At 41.4% G+C, this 16,734-nt stretch overlaps 1 pseudogene across 1 annotated transcript in view; it reads right to left on the reverse strand.

Moving 5' to 3' along the window:
• The window catches only part of LOC306643514 (metalloprotease TIKI1-like), a 123,375-nt pseudogene that overhangs the window by 11,866 nt on the left and 94,775 nt on the right, over positions 1–16,734 (reverse strand). Inside the window, exon 4 of the transcript XR_013766881.1 lies at positions 4,293–4,758. The product of XR_013766881.1 is annotated as a metalloprotease TIKI1-like (transcript). The remainder of the gene's footprint in view (positions 1–4,292; positions 4,759–16,734) is intronic.

Raw genomic sequence — 16,734 nt, forward strand, 5'->3', positions numbered from 1 at the left:
CTTCTAAATCTGGTAGGTGATAGCACTAAGAAGCAGAGCTAGATTAGAAACAGGAGATCTCGTAGCCCAAGGCTGCCCTGTACCAACTCTATGTCCCACTCTCTGCCTCTAGCTGTGCCTGTCCAGGGTTAGTCCAGTAACTGTCTCCAGTGCCTCTGCTGGCCGGCCTCTGCCTATTTGCCTCCCAATGCACCAATGCAAGAATGCATGGGGAATAAAACAAAAGGCAGCATGTGGTATCCCTAGAACCTCTCAGCTCAGACTAGCTAGGCCTCTGCAAGGAATCTGACCCCCTGCTCCTCATGAGGTCCCTCAGACTGCCAGCTCCTCCCTGTCTCCCACTCCTCCAGCATTCTCCTGACCCTTAGAGGGGGGAGACTGGATCTCTGTAGGAATTTGTCCAGCCTCTCCAAACTAGACCACAAGCTCCATGCCAAGCACATTTCCAGTAAGTCATCCTAGAGCCAGACCACACCACCATGTCAGGCACATTTCCAGTAAGTCATCCTAGAGCCAGACCACACCACCATACCAGGCACATTTCCAGTAAGTCATCCTAGAGCCAGTTGTTTCTTCTATCAGGTGACTGACCAAACTAAAGACAACTTGCTCCAAAAAAGAATGATCCCTATCTTCCCAACATCTCAAACTATGGTTTAAGAAACTCACTGTTCCATAAGATCCAGAAGCCTATCCACCAAGCCTAAATCATTGCATAAGGTTTCATTTTGTCAGGAGCAAATAAATAAATAAATAAATAAATAAATAAAAGGAGGGGCAGCTTTTCAGACAAGAGAGTGAGTTATTATGCTCCTAGAGGTGAAGAAGGCTAATACATCCCATACTACTGGAGGAACAATTAGAAGAGGGATAGCTGAGAAGGCAAATATGAAATATGTTAGTGCCATCTATTGGCAAGAGAAAACAATAACAAACTGGTCTTTGTACAACAATTCAAATCTCACTTAAGTATCCACAAAAGACATTTTAGGGTCTGCAAAAGACTTACACTGCGGGCCTATCTTGTGGAAAGCAGAGGACAATCCCAGAACTGGTGGGTGCATTCATGTTAGTTTAGGGATCCATGATTCAGACCCTAAATCTAGAGGTGGCTAGGTCCCAAAGGACAGAGTCCAATGCTGAGGAGACTGGGACTGTCCAAGATGCCCACCGTACCTCACTATGACATCCAGTCCATTGTAGGGAAGTGGGCAGGGGAGTCCAGTGGTTAGACAAGGCATTTCTTTAGCCTCAGGGGAAGCTGACATAGCAATGACCCATGCCCAGAGCCTGTGCATAGATGCCCAGTGGTGTGTAATCATGGAGATGGGCTTTAGAAAGATTGTTTCTCCAGGGGAATCTGAATCTTTAAAGGAAACCCACCTGTGCTGACTTGGTAGAAGTGAGGGAGCCTCCAGCTCCCAGCTCACAAACTTCTTCACATAAGGAGCAGCAACACAGCCAGCAATTTGAAGGAGGCACAAAATCTGGGTAGCAGAGAATAGTAGTCACAACCAGCTCCATCCTGAGGGGTAAGAATGGTATCTGCCCTGAGCTGGCAAGATGAATCCAAGTATCCGTGTCAGGCATGTCTATCCTATTGACACACTTCGGTTAGGCTGAGCAACCTACACTACATAAACCAGGAGCCATGAGCAGGACCAAAGCCTGGCAGACGGGATGTATAGGAGTTAGAGGGCTAAATGAAAGGCAACGTGGAGGAGTGGGGACTGAGACCAAAGGAGTAACAGAACTGGCCCCATCTAAAAGGGGCAGTTGGGGTCTAGAGTGCAGTTCAGCAGTAGGACACTTAAGGCAGCCCAACTAATTCATGCCTCAAGATGTCAGGATAATTGTTAGCCTTGGAGGACAGGAAATTGGTGCCATTGTTTCCTGCCCTGGGTGCTAAAAGTTCATCAAGTGAACTGTATAGTTATGCTGCAATAAAAACTTGGCAGTAAAGGCTGGAGGTGTGGTCCAGTGGTAGAGCACATGCCTAGCATGCACAAGGCCCTGGGTTCAATCCTCAGCATCAAAAGAGAAAAAAAAAAAAAAAACTTTAAAATAATTTTATGAAGTGATAGAAATCTTAATGTGGGTGATAGTTATTTGTATATGCATATATGTTAAAAGTTATTGAATTGGCTGGGGTTGTAGATCAGTGGTAGAGCACTTGCCTGATATGTTCAAAGTCCTGGGTTGAATCCCCAGAACTAAAAAAAAGTCACTGAGCTGTATAGTCATTTTTTTTAATGGATAAATGATTTAATATGTCAAAGGAAAAAAATCAGGGAGTCTTATTGATATTTTTGTCAGACTTTTCACTTCTTCGATTCACTGAATCAATTCAGTTCATATAAAAAACAATTTAGTTATTTTTTCATGAAAATCAAGTATATTTTTATTGTAATGAAATCAGCATTTTAAGGAAGAGTATGTTTCATATAACAGAAGTTTCTTGTTTCTTAAATTCTAGAAATTTACGTGTGACATACACATTTCAAAAGTGTTCTAAACTTGATGTATAGTCATTTTGGTTCCAAGATCCCTTGTATAAAATGGTGATATTTGCATATAACTTAAATACATCCTCCCATATACTTTAAATTGTCTCGAGATTACTTGTAATACCTAAAACAGTGTAGCTGCTATGTAAATAGTTGTTAAACTATATTGTTTAGGAAATAACAGGTTTTTAAAAAACCTGTATGTTCAATCCAGCTGCAGTTTTTTTTCAAATATTTTTGTCCTGATGTTGATTGAATCTGCATGGATACAGAAAACTGATAGTCCTTAGGTTATGAATATTTCACTGTTTATGAATGAAACATGAGGACTTTACATTTAAACAAGAGTCTCAGGAATAAATTGAATAATATTTCCCTCCTATATTTAAACTCTAACTTTATTAGCTTAACCTCAATGTCTTACAAGAAATTTAGTTTATACATTCTAAATCTCTTCATGACCCTAAAGAATGTGTTATGAAATCAACATGACACTCTAGTTTATAACTATAGAGCTCTAAAATGTCTCTCAAATAAATGTATTAAATTAAGAGAGAGTGCTCCACGTCTAAAGCAAGTTAAAGATATCTTGTTTTAGCTAATAGTTTACTTCTAAGGTTTTTTTGTTCTCCCTATTCACAGTATGAAGAAAAGGCTCAGGTTAAAATGCTCACAAGTTTTAAACCTGTAAGGTCAAAATCAATGAGACTTCAAAACAAAGCACTTTTTTTTCAAAACATTATATTACATGCAGATATTAAAAAAATAAGAATATTGGCCCCTTGGGTTTCCAAAATAACAGAAGAAATCCTTCTGCCAAGAGATCAACATACTTAGTGATTCCTACCTTGTCCATAAATCTCAAATGTGCCAAACAAATGCTATATTATAGCATTAGAGTACACAATATTATAAAATTTTAGTAAAGCAAATCTCCTAAACATTTCATTATCAGCTGAGGGACACAATTTTCAAGCTGTTACTTGTCCTTACATCCTTTAAATAACATTCTAGTTCAGCATTTCAAAGTCTGCTAAAGCAGATATTTGGGTTAACAGCCATCCCAAATCCTGAGAACCAACATCTTAAGGTCACCCACTGAGAACATTCACAAAACAAGATTTATTTCATATTACAAACCTCCCAGAAGGATCTACTGCCTTTTTTTTTTTTTTTTTTTTTTTTTTTTTAATGTGGTGCTGGGGATCAAATCTGCCTAATTGATTTTAAGACAACTTTCATCAAATTAAATCAAGCTCTTTAATCAAGTTTTGCTTGTTTTATGTGAAGTGAAGAACTTCCTGAACATCAACCTAAATTCCAGTGCCCTGAGGTATAAACCATGGGTGAGTAGAACATAACTCTGTCTAGAAAAGGCACTGTCCAGGAGGCAGTGTCCTGAAAAGATCTCAAATGGACTGCTGTTACCCAAAACAGCCACAGCCGGAATCATCTCCAAACTAGGCCATACCCTATGACAACTAGTGTGGCATTCACTTGTCCACAGTCTCTGAAAGCAGCTTCTTAATGAATGATCTGAATTTAAAATGCATAACACTAGCATGCAATATTTGTTGGGATGACAAGGAAAAATATTTTCTTTTCTGGCAATACTCAAATAAGTGATATAAATAACAAATAAGCTTATTTTTTTAATCCTCAGAATAGCATTCTTGAGCAAAGATAACTTTTAGATAAGCTGCACCTCTGGTCTATCTCCTGTGTCAGAACTCAATAAATCCACCCACACAACTAAGTACCACCAAATCCTTCATGCAGTCTTACCTGGGAAGGGTTCAGCCCATTCAATGGATGGCACTGTTCTTCCACCTCTTCTATTGCCCCAGTCGGTTTCCTCAGCCACTCTGCCTCCTGGCAAGGTACAAGTCTAGGACAGGTACCCTCCAGGACTTAATGTCCATTTCAGTCAGGGAGTTGACCATGAGCATCACCCAGACAGGCCTCTTGGCTCCCAGTTCCTCACATTGGCAATGAAGAGGTACTCTGCATATAGCTCCTTGCCTCATTGTTCTGAGATCATCCATGAGGGCATCGTGAGCTTGACATACTCCGAGTGGTAGATGAAGTGGCAGCAGATATCCCTGGGGAGCACATTTTAGAGGTTCTCGCCCTATGGCAGCATCTGACAGCTGCTGAGGGCAGAGATATTGTAGGAGTCCGTGAGGCCCAACTCAAATTACACAATGCTGCTTTTCTGGAAAGCCTTCTTAGAGTCATTAGTGATGAAGTCCTAGACCAAGGGTGTAAGGGACATGGATAATGCCAAAGAAGTAAGATGGCAGGTCTCACTTTATGGTCCACAAGAAGGAATTCAACTCAGTTTGCTAAAAAGAAATGAGATGACATCAAAGTATGATACAGGCGGGAGGATGGAGTCAGGAATCTGAAAGGAGAAAGTGAATTATTGAGGTAAACTGCATTACAGGATAAAAATGATCAAAGTAGGATTTAGACTTTTGAGTCCAGGTAGATTCATCCGCCAGCAGCAAGAGTATGCATTGCCAACAGTATTTCAACATCCTTTCTCCTTTTTCCATCAAAATGTTTATCCAGGAAGAAAAGCAGCAGAAATTACCAGCTCTGAGGTGGCCTCATGCCTACACTACAATGAACAGCACAGGAATTGGAGAGGAATCTAAAGATACACCTGGTACCAAGAGACATCTGAGAAGGTACCTCAAAGAGGTACAGGGCAGACCTGATGACTCTGTTCACTTTTTTTATTTGTTCTTTTTAGATATACATGACAGTAGAGTGTATTTTTATGTGTACACACATGGAGTATAACTTATTCTAATTAGAATCCCATTCTTGCGGTTGTACATGACGTGGAGTTTCAATGGTCATGTGTGCATTTGTGAACATGGGAAGTTATGTCCAATTTGTTCTACTGTCTTTCCTATTCCCATCCTCCCTCCCTTCCCTTCATTCCCCTTTGTCTAATCCAATGAACTTCTATTCTTCCCTCCCCTCTCCCTTTATTGTGTGTTAGCATTCACACATCAGAGAGATTTGGCCTTTCGTTTATGGAGATTGGCTTATTTCACTTAGCAAGTGATAGCCTCCAGTTTGATGACCCTATTTCTTCATATCTCAAATTCAACATTCACAAAAGTAGAGGCTTTCAAGGCTCACTTCACACTGGAATCACTTGCAAAGCTTTTGAAGTCCACTGGCTGGATCCAGCCCCAGACCAATCACATCAGAATTTCTGGATGTTGGGTCTCAAGAGGTAGGAATTTTTGTTTATTTGGCAGTGCTGGGGATTAAACCCAAACTTCTGCTAGGCTTGTTATCACTAGACTGCTACCACTAAGCTCCATCCCCAGCCCGAAAGGTGGTAGTTTTAAAGCTTCCCTGGTCATTCTAAACTACAGCTAAAGTTGAAATTGTGGTTTTTTTTTTTTGTTTTTTTGGTTTTTTGGTAGTTGTAGATGGGCAGCATGCCTTTATTTTATTTATTTATTTTTATGTGGTGCAAAGGATCAAACCCAGTACTTCACATATGCTAGGCAAGTGCCCTGCCACTGAGTTACAACCCAAGCCCATGAAATTGTGGTCTCAGTGAGCCCTGGCTTCCTGGTTTGCTCCTGTCCCTGTACTGCTTTAGTTAATTTCTTTCTTATAAAGCCTCCTGGTTCAACAGAAGAAAAATGGATAGTGTTCCATGTATCCTCTTCCAGCATTCTCACAGACTCAGTGTTGGTGTGTGTCTATCTAAGGCCAGGACATTATGTCCTTGGCTCCTGAGTGTCTCTCAGTCTTTTATGAAGGCATTTATAAAGTATCTGTTTATCAAGAGGTGTTGTTCAAAGAAGTATACAGGACAGCTCTCAAGGAGTTCAAGTGCAAAGGTCAGACATACATGTGGGGTGAACCACACATCGCACAATCCAGAAATGTGAAAATTTGTGTTTACAGGAAAGAAGATTTGGAACATATTCCTTTACAAAAGACTTTAACTTCAGTAGCCTTTTATGTAACATACTTCCTTGGATTGTGGAGTTACAATCTATAATCAATTTTCATTATTCATGGTATGTTGTATAAACTCACCATAAACACTGGATTCATGAATACCAAACCTTTTGCTCCTGAAGGAAATACAGGGTTGATTTCCCCAGAGCCTTTGGTCACATTTGTGTCAACTGGTCAACACACAACTTTGTTCTGTGTGTGCTTCTGTTGAGACACTTTATTCAGTATGTAACACTGAAAAGCTCAACATACATTTTCTCCATAAGGCACATTACACCATTCCTACACTTGGAACACTAGCCAGCACTTCAGAAACATGCTTGCAGCCATCTTAAACAGTAAAATTACCTATAAAAAGCACAAAAATGCAAAACCATGGCACAAAGTAAGCCACAAAAAGGACACTTGTTGACAGTGTGAGAGCAGAAACAAGAAGGCACAGCACAGCCTTGTTCAGCCTCAGATAGGAATGTGCACACTGCACCTCAAATTTTTCAGTTATGCATACGACCTCAGTTGACCACAAAAGTATCAGAAGTATTAATTTGGGGATTACAAATAAATTTTAATTAATAGGCAAATTTGCAAATATGGAATCAGCAAATAACACGGATCAATTATGTTTGCATTTGTGTTATTGTTCAACAGCAGCAACCCCTTTCAAAGGAAGTCTGCATCACAAAAAATATCTAAATATAACATAGGTAAGAGTTGAGCTGGCTGAAGTTCTCACTCACCTGCTTGCCATCTTCCACAGAAACATGATTTGAATAGAACTGCACATACCGATCTGTAAGGGCAGAGGCAGGCAGGTAACCACCTTGCTGGGGGTGAGATGAGAGCCAGGGAAATCAGCAGCAAACAAGCCCACGACTCTCCATAAACTGGACTGATTAAATAACCCCAGCCAGGACTAGACACAAGGGAAGAAAGGACTATGGCTCCAGAGCAGACTTTATTTATTTATTTATTTATTTATTTATTTATTTATTTATTTATTTATTTTTTGCGGTGGTGCTGGGGATTGAACCCAGAGGCCTTGTGCTTGCAAGGCAAGCACTCTACCCACTGAGCTATCTCCCCAGCCCCAGAGCAGACTTTCTGAAACAGAGAACTCCTGAATTTCCTCATGCTGAGAATAAAAATTTCCTTGTGAGGACAGATACCAAGGAAATTAAGACTGACGTGTTCTCTGTCTAGCATACACTATCTAAATTTAAATATATATCAATCATCTGGCTTTTGTTTATGCCACTTCTGCGAGACAGTGGGGAAGCAATCTAGCTATTTCTCTCCAGCTTAATCAAACTGTTTAAATTCCTTTTCCATCCCCTCTCTCTCTCTCTCTCATTCTCTCTCTCTCTCTCAACTGGGGACTAAACCCATGGGTGTTCTATACCTAAACTATATCCCAGCCCTTTTTTTAAAATTTTTTGAGACAGGATTTCACTAAGTTGCCCAGGTTGGCCTTGAATTTGTGATCCTCCTGTCTCAGCCTCCTAAATAGCTGGGATTATAGGTATAAGCCAAGTTGCCCAACACATTTGCCTATTTCTTCAGCAGGCACATAAATGAATCTGGTCAGCAAGGATCCCGGAAGCTTCCCTAGCTTAGCCGCCAGCAATACTTTTACTAAAAATCTTGATATTTAAATAAAATTTTCCAATTTATAACGGTTGCCTCAATTTCTTAAACTTCATGCATGCCAAACAGAATACATCTCAGTCTTTGGCCTGCAACTTTGTTATTTAAAGCACTTAAATTACTGTTCTGTTTACTCACCCAAAGTTTTAAGAATGCACTAATGAGTCTAAATTCTGGTTCTGCTTCAGCTACACCCTTGAAATTTTGAAAAGCTACTTCATGGGCTGGGGATATGGTTCAGTGGTAGAGTTCCCCTGAGGTTAATACCTAGTACTGCAAAAAGAAAGCAAATAATTTTAATTGTTGAATTAATATTAAGAGATGAATGATATACAGGGTCTCCAGCCCCTAGGCATCCTCTTATGGAGTAATAAGGGTTTGTTTTGTGCATGTGTGTGGTGCTGGGGATCAAACCCAGAGCTTGAATATACTAAGCAAATGCTGTACCACTAAGCTACATCCCCAGTGGCACCATGATTATTTAAATACCTCAAAAAGCGAAATAGAAACTGCATGCCTACCAAAAAAATGGCTGCCAAGGCTAATTAAGTGAGCAAATGCCTCACTGTTGGTTAGAATTCCATCAATCTGGTAGAAAACACTACTTTTTGTTTTTGGTTTTGTTTTTGTTTGGTACTGGGAATTGAACCCAGGGGTGTTCAACCACTGAGCCACATCCCCAGTCCTTTTTATTTTTTATTTTGAAACAGGAAGTTGCTAAGCTATGTAGGGCTTCCCTAAGTTGCTAAGGCTGGACTCAAACTTGCAATCCTCCTGCCTCAGCCTCACAAGTGCCTAGGATTGCAGGCATGCAACACCATACCCGGCTGGTAGAAAATACTGATTAAGTGAATGTTAATAAAAAGCTGAGTTTGACAGTTATGGCTTTAGTTCATTTAAAATGAAAAACAAAATAATTATTAGCTTCCAAGGCAACTAGTTTGCTAGAGGTCTCTTTCAGCACAGTTTTAGGTTTTTTTTTTTTTAATTTTAGAGGGAAAAATTGATTTTATCATCAAAGGGATCCATCCTCTGAGTTGGCTGGGGACCAGTTACCTACAGACAACATACAGTCGTACAACTTCCGCACAATCTGTCACAGTACTTTGTACACAATTTTCTACAGGGAGACACAACAAAAAAGCTGAAATATCAATAAATCCAGGAGTACCCAATTCATTGTCACTTTATTTGTTTTGTCATTATCAGCCATGATATTAAGCAAATATATTTCCAAAACCTATACTAAAAGATCATGGTTTGACTTTGGTCTGTTTCTGTCCAATATAAACTACCTACTACCCCACGCTACCTCAAAATACCTGCACTTCTCTTCAGTTTATTCGATATGCATCAGTTTTTATTTTATTACTCATTTTATTGTCACTGTTAACAATTATTATTAATCTACATAGAAGGCTGTTGTATGATATTTTCACTGAAAACTGCTCAGATTTTAAAAAATCAAATGCTTTTATTCTGGCATCTGCCATGTAATGACAGTAGTGATGCTAAAAGTATCCTGTTATCAAATATTCACTGGGTACTAGACACTGTCCAAGCATTTCACATGCATTGTCCTACTGTCTTCATCCAATACTCATGTGTTCCTCCATTATTTGTGCCATGCCCACTCCCCATGTGCCAGGTGCTGTTCTAGACACTAGGAATAAAACAGTGAATGAAACACAGGGTCTGACTTGGGAAATGTTAGTGATAAATGCTGTGGAGAACGTATGTGTTCGTCAACTTTTCATTGTTGTGACCAAAATACTCAACAAGCACAACTTAGAGGAGGAAAAGTTCACTTTGGACTCCTGGTTTCTGAGGTTGAATTTATGTTTGCCTGACTCCATTGCTCTGGGTCTGAGGTGAGGCAGAACATTGTGGTGGAAGGGCATAGTAGAGGAAAGCGGCTTACCTCAAGGCAGCCAGGAAGCAAAGAGAGCACAAGGAACCAGGGATAAGATATAACCCCCAGTCAGATACAGCACCTATTTCCAGAATTTATAAAGAACCCAAAAAACTTTACACCAAGAATACAAATAACCCAATCAATAAATGGGCTAAGAAACTGAGCAGACACTTCACAGAAGAAGATTTATAAGATATCAGCAGATATATGAAAAAATGTTCAACATCTCTAGTAATTAAAGAAATGCAAATCAAAACTACCCTAAGATTTTAGCTCACCCAAATTAGAATGGCTATTATCAAGAATACAAGCAATTATAGGTGTTGGCGAGGATGTGGAGAAAAAGGTGCACTCACACATTGCTGATGGGATTGCAAATTGGTGCAGTCACTCTGGAAATTAGTATGGAGATTCCTCAGAAAACTTGGAATGGAACCACCATTTGACCCAGCTATCCCACTCCTTGGTTTATACCCAAAGGAATTAAAGTTGGCATACTACAGTGATGCAGCCACATCAATGTTTGTAGCAGCTCAATTCACAATAGCCAGATTGTGGAACCAACTGAGATACCCTTCAATAGATGAATGGATAAAGAAACTGTGGTATATATACACAATGGAATATTATTCAGTCATAAAGAATAATAAAATTATGGCATTTGCAGACAAATGGATTAAATTGGAGACTATCACACTAAGTGAGATAAGCCAATCTCAAAAAACCAAAGAACAAATGATTTGGCTGATAAGCAGATGATGACACATAATGGGGGTGGGAGGGCGCAAGAATGGAGGAAGGAGGGACTGTATAGAGGGAAAAGAGGGGTGGGAGGGGTGGGGGGAAGGAAAAAATAACAGAATGAATCAAACAACATTACCCTATGTAAATGTATGATTACACAAATGGTATGCCTTTACTCCATGTACAAACAGAAAAACAACATGTATCCCATTTATTTACAATAAAAATAAATTTTAAAAAAGAATAAAATTATGGCATTTGCAGGTAAATGAATGGAGTTGGAGAATATCATGCTAAGTGAAATAAGCCAATCCCCAAAACCAAAGGTTGAATGTTTTCTCTGACAAGTAGATGCTGATACATAATGAGGTGGGGGGTGGGTAGGGGAAGAATGGAGGAACGTTGGATTGTGTAGAGGGAAATGAGGAGAAGGGAAGGAGTTGGGGGAAAGGAAAGATAATGCAATGAGACCAACATCATTACCTTATGTACATATATGATTATACGAATGGTGTGATTTTACAACACGTACAACCAGAGAAATGAAAAGTTGTACTCCATTTGTGTACAATGAATCAAAAAAAAAAAAAAAAAAGACATAGCCCCCAAGGGCACACCCCTGTGACCTACTTCCTTCAGCTATGTCCCACCCAACTACAGTTACCACCCAGTAATCCATTCAAATTATTAATCTAAAAGATAATTAATCAACTGATTAGATTACAGCTCTAATAATCTACTCATTTCACCTCTGAACATTCCTACATTGCCTAACATGAGCTTTTCAGGGAACACCTCATCTCCAAATTATAATAACATGTAAGTAGATCTGGTGTAAGGGTGGGGTACAATTTTTAGATAGGGGGATCAGGAAAACCATTGGATGCCTAGAAGAACATCTAAGTCTTTCTATGAAGAAGGTGAAGGGCCATTGATGGGGACATCTGAGAAAAGAACCGTCCTTCTGTGATGGGCTGATAGAACTGGCTCCATGAGAATGTTATAGGCCAGACTCTAAGGGAAATGACTAAACAGACTCCATTTTGCTCTGAGACTCCATGTTATGTCGGAAATAAGTTTCTCAGGATCCAAGATGGCGGACTAGCGGGAGGCTGCGTTCCTTGTCACTCTGTAACTCCAGTTTCAAGCAGAGGATATCTGCTTCTTGGTGAGGCAGTTTTTGTCGCTTATCGATCTCCTGCTGTTTACCCCATTTGTCTGCTGTGATCATCTGCAGTCTGCCAGCATATCGACGCCGTTTTTGAGTGCAGATCGCTCACAGTCAGGCGCCTATCATCCACCATTTGCCTACCTCTCGCCTGTCCATCACCTGCCTTACACCTATCCATCACCCAACACACGAGGTTCACCGCCCGATTGTCCAACAACAGTCAGCAAACTGATCACCCGCCGTCAGTGGAGTACCAGCTGCCTGCTGTTGCCTGGAAGTTGTCTGTCACAGTACCTGCAGGTTTGATTACACGTGGCTGCCACCATTTTGAGACAACAGCCAGGCCCGATAGGACCCCTGGCCAGACTGACTGAGCCCCATCTCCAGGATCCCTCAGCCTGACTGATCACTCCCTGCCTCTGGGGCCCTCACATTGACGGACTGATCCCTGCCGCCAGGACCCCCAGACCAACTGACTGCGCCCTATCACCGGGACCCCAGACCGACTGATTGCACCCTGCCTCCAGGATCCCCCAACCACACCAAACACACCCGAACTCCAGGAAATAAGTTTCTCCCATGGGAACACCCCACCTCTGTACCCATCATCAGTTACTTGGTGTGACATGTTTAATAATATACAATGGCAACTCCTATGTAGTAAAGAATTGCTCTCTTTTGATTCCTATTGCTCCTAAACAATGTACCATGTGAACGGTGATGTGTGGATGTTAGTAACCATCCTTTAGTTTGTACCTAGGTAAGGGTCATTTTGACCCACTTCCCCCTCTGTCGATGATCTCATAATGTTAATGTGTAATTTTGAATCATAGCAACAGACACTTATGATTGATGTGATTTTTGGTATAAGAACCCCTACAACCCTGTGGTCAGGGCTATTCTCCCAATAGCCATTTTTTTGGGGCATTGTGTGAGACAGTCAGCCGGCCGGCTTAATAAAGACTCTCAAATTTGGACTTCTCAGTGGTGATCAGTCTGTTCTTAAGTTGCACCCCATAACATTTCCAGGAGGAGAAGTAGCAGTGCAAAGGCCTGAGGCAGAAAGGCCTTTGATGTGTTGGAGGGGCAAGGAGGGCAGCATTATTCCAGAGGGACGACTGATGAAAAAAGTGGGATGCAAAACTGGGCACACAGGGGCACTGGGCTCCTGGAAGGGCTCAGGCTTTTAAGTTGAGCAGGATGGGAACTAGCCCAGGTTTTTGAGAGGGAAGTGACAATAGCTGCCTCCGTGTGTTAAAAGTATACTCTGGCAGCTGTGATGAATAGACTTCTGAGGGATGATGGCAGACACATGAAGATCAGTTAGGATATTACCAAAATAACCCAAGTGAGAGAACAGTGTGGAAGTGACAAGCCTAATGAGGTGATTCAAATACTGGATATATTCTAGAAGTTAGAAAAGAAGATTTGCTGATACAAGAATGAAGATGACATCCACCAAGAAGGGGAACACAGGACGAAATTGAGTGAGAGGGGAAGGTGCCAAGTTTAGTGCTGGACCTGGAGAGTTGAAATGGCAAGCAGACAACCTATAGGTGAGGTCAGGTTGGTAGGCAGATACATGAGTCTGGAGTTTGGGACAGGCTGAGGCCAGAGATAAAAATGAGGACATCACCTCTATTTAGATGTTATTTCAAGTCATGAGACTTGATGAGATCTCCAGTCTCTCTTGGTCCAAGTATCAATAGGAGGGAAAAGGTCTGGGCTTGGCTCTGCAGTCCTCTAACCTTGAGAAGTCAGGAGAAAAAGAACACTCGGCCACAGACAATAAGCAACCAGCTCAAGACTGCTAGAGAACTGAAAAGAAAAAAATCAAATGGGTTAAGGGAGAGTAATGGATCAGACATGAGAGACAGCTTGAGAGTGGACCTTAGCATTGGGCAACAATGAGGTCACTGGGGACCTACACAAAAACAGTTTGGGTGATATGGCAGGAGTAAAAACCTCCCCTGTTCTATTCAGGAGAGAAAAGGAACAGAGAAATTATGGGGAGAAAGAGCAGGGAATGTAGAACCACGTAGGACACGACTTCTTTCCACACGGAGAACTGAGACCTTGCAGATTTTATCATTCTCCTCAAGGCCTCAAAGCTGTCAGGTGGTGGACCCACGACCTGAAGCCCTTCCAGAGCTCCAGGTTTCAAACAGCATACAGGGCCGCACCATGCAACAGACTTTGCTGGCAATTCAGAGTCAATTTTTTTTTTTTTTTCAATTAGTAGCCTACTAACTGAACTATTGCTCAGAAGTGCCACCTGACTCCAAGTCCATTAAGGCTCTGACCAACTCCCTTTTCCTCTCCCAGATGATCTGCCGGATAAATGCCATACTGCCATCATGAAATCCTTCAGGTGCCACCTTTTCCCATTCTCTCTTTTCAGGTTAACCCAATTTAGGGGCTTTTCCATTATTGTTATTATTTTTTTATGTCAAGAACTCTTATTTTCTTATTTTCTAACATTCCCTTATAGTGAAATAGTTGCCATATACACCAAAGTTCAAATAGTGTTTTTAACTAAATGAACCTTATCTTGTAGGGCATCTTCAGTAAGTTCTGTTCTGACAAACAAGGCACTTGCTTCCCAATCTATGTACCAGTAACCATTCCTGTGAGCTATTGACATTGAATCCCAGGCACTCGGTTGGCAGGGCTCATGCTGGAAGAAGAGTCTTCAGGACTTCTAATCAAGCAACTCTTACCTTGTCTCTGCCTACTGGTGAGCCCCCAGCCCAGAGCACAGATTACAGGTGCAACTGCCTCTGTATTCCTCAGACCCATATCCTCAGGAGTAGGGCTGTTTATCTCCATGGGGAAAAAAATAATCATCCCATTTCACTGTAATTATGGCTGCCATGTACTATTAGAAGAAGCCATGTATTTTAATGTTATGAAAAACAGAACACTATGAGCATGTCCCTTCTAAAACTTGCTGCAATAGTCCTTAAAAGAGGAAGACATATCCATGAAGACAGAGGCACAATTTTTAACAAACACCAGGTGACTACATGCAATGAAAGGAACAAAGGAGGGCAATGACATATGAAGTGCAGTCAACTCCCTAAGACCCTGTACCTCTCACCTTCTTCATCCTGGGACCTGTGATAACTGCACTTTTCCAAGATTGCTTTTCAGCAGCCCAGACAGGTCGATGCTCAAGTAACTGGCTTTAGTTCACCGTTTTCATTCAACAAATATTTATTAAGCACCTATTATGGCCAGGCACTCTTCTGGCACTGAGAAAAGAAAACTGACAAAAATTCCTACCCACATGAAGATTACATGGAGTGGAGTGGGATGGGGTGGGGTTGGAGGAAAGCAAAAAATAAAATGCTTTAATTAAATGGTGTTCAAGAGCTACAAAGAAAAATAAACCAAGGAAAGCAGACAAGAAGGGAAGTGGATTCTGTCATCACCTTTAATAGGGTAATCAGGAAAGGTCACATTGAGAGACATTTGAACCATTACCAGGGAGCAAGCACAGGATAAGTAGGGAAATAACTTTCCAGTGGGGAAGAAAAAGCAGGCATAAAAATTAGCAGGAAGGAATAGCAAAGAACACTCAAGCATTCCGTTGGAATATTAAGAGACACAACCTGCCTGGTGTTCAGAGCCTGTGGGTGGACTTGTACTCAGATAAGCTAATAATTAACCAAGGATAGAATCCAAACCAGCCCTCCAATCCAACAGTCTTCCAGAATCCTGTCCTGGCCAGCTGCTGTGCTGGACTGGAGTCTGGATTCCAGTTTCCAAAAACCCCAACCAATTGAGGGACCTACCTGCAATGCCCTCTTCAGCATGTGGCTCAAGCATACAGCCTTGCTCACTGACTGGCCTTCCCGGCTTCTCAGGGACTAAGACAGTTCATCCACAGAATAAAACAGGAATTCTCAGTGTTGTCCAGAGATCTTGAGTATCCCTAAGACCTGTTTCAGGAAACTGAAAAGACAAATTTTTACGTAATATTAAACTGCCTTCCTCTTTGACCCTCAATCTCTCACAAGCCTGTGGTAGAATTATCTGGATGCTGCATGTATGTAAGAGCATCACCCGGCTGATGGTTAACAGAAGGGTGCACTTGCACATCTTAAGTTTAATATCTCCTTTAACCCATGTAAAGAAAACCTCTTTGAGGTTCTCAAAACTTCTGTTGTTTGTTTGTTTGTTTGGTCCTGGGTCCAAAAAAAAAAAAAAAAAAAAAAAAAAAAGTGGAGAACCTATGGAATAAAAGCTTCATGACAAATTCAAAAGAAAAGAGAAAAAGGCCTTATCAAGTTCCACGCATCCTAATATAATTGCAGACTGGTTTCAGATTGGGCCGAAGTGAAAGACATTATACCTTCATATCTTCATATAAAGAGGTGGACTCCAGGTCTGTAAAACAGGCATGCAGCCTCCACTCCGCGGCAGAATTTGAAACTGCCGGGTGCCAACTTTCCTCTCCCTCCGCAGCACCCCCCTCCTGGGGTGAGGACGAGCCTCCCGGCGGCGTCCGTTTTCCCGCAGCACCATAGGAAACAGGGTGACTTCCGGGCCGGTCGCCACAAACTAGCCAATTAGGTCACCCTCTCATTTGCTGTGGTTAAGGAAGATAAATTAAATTACTGTTGTCCAGAGATGGAGGCAGGCCAGGTATCTGCGCAGGTGTCAAGGAAGGAGAGCCAACCCCTGAACTCTGGCACTTGGCGTCTGAGGGCGCACAGGCCGCCGGATATAGCTAGCCAGGGTTAACTCTC

Source organism: Sciurus vulgaris (assembly GCF_902686455.1).
Source record: "Sciurus vulgaris genome assembly, chromosome: 14".
NCBI lineage: Eukaryota > Metazoa > Chordata > Mammalia > Rodentia > Sciuridae > Sciurus > Sciurus vulgaris.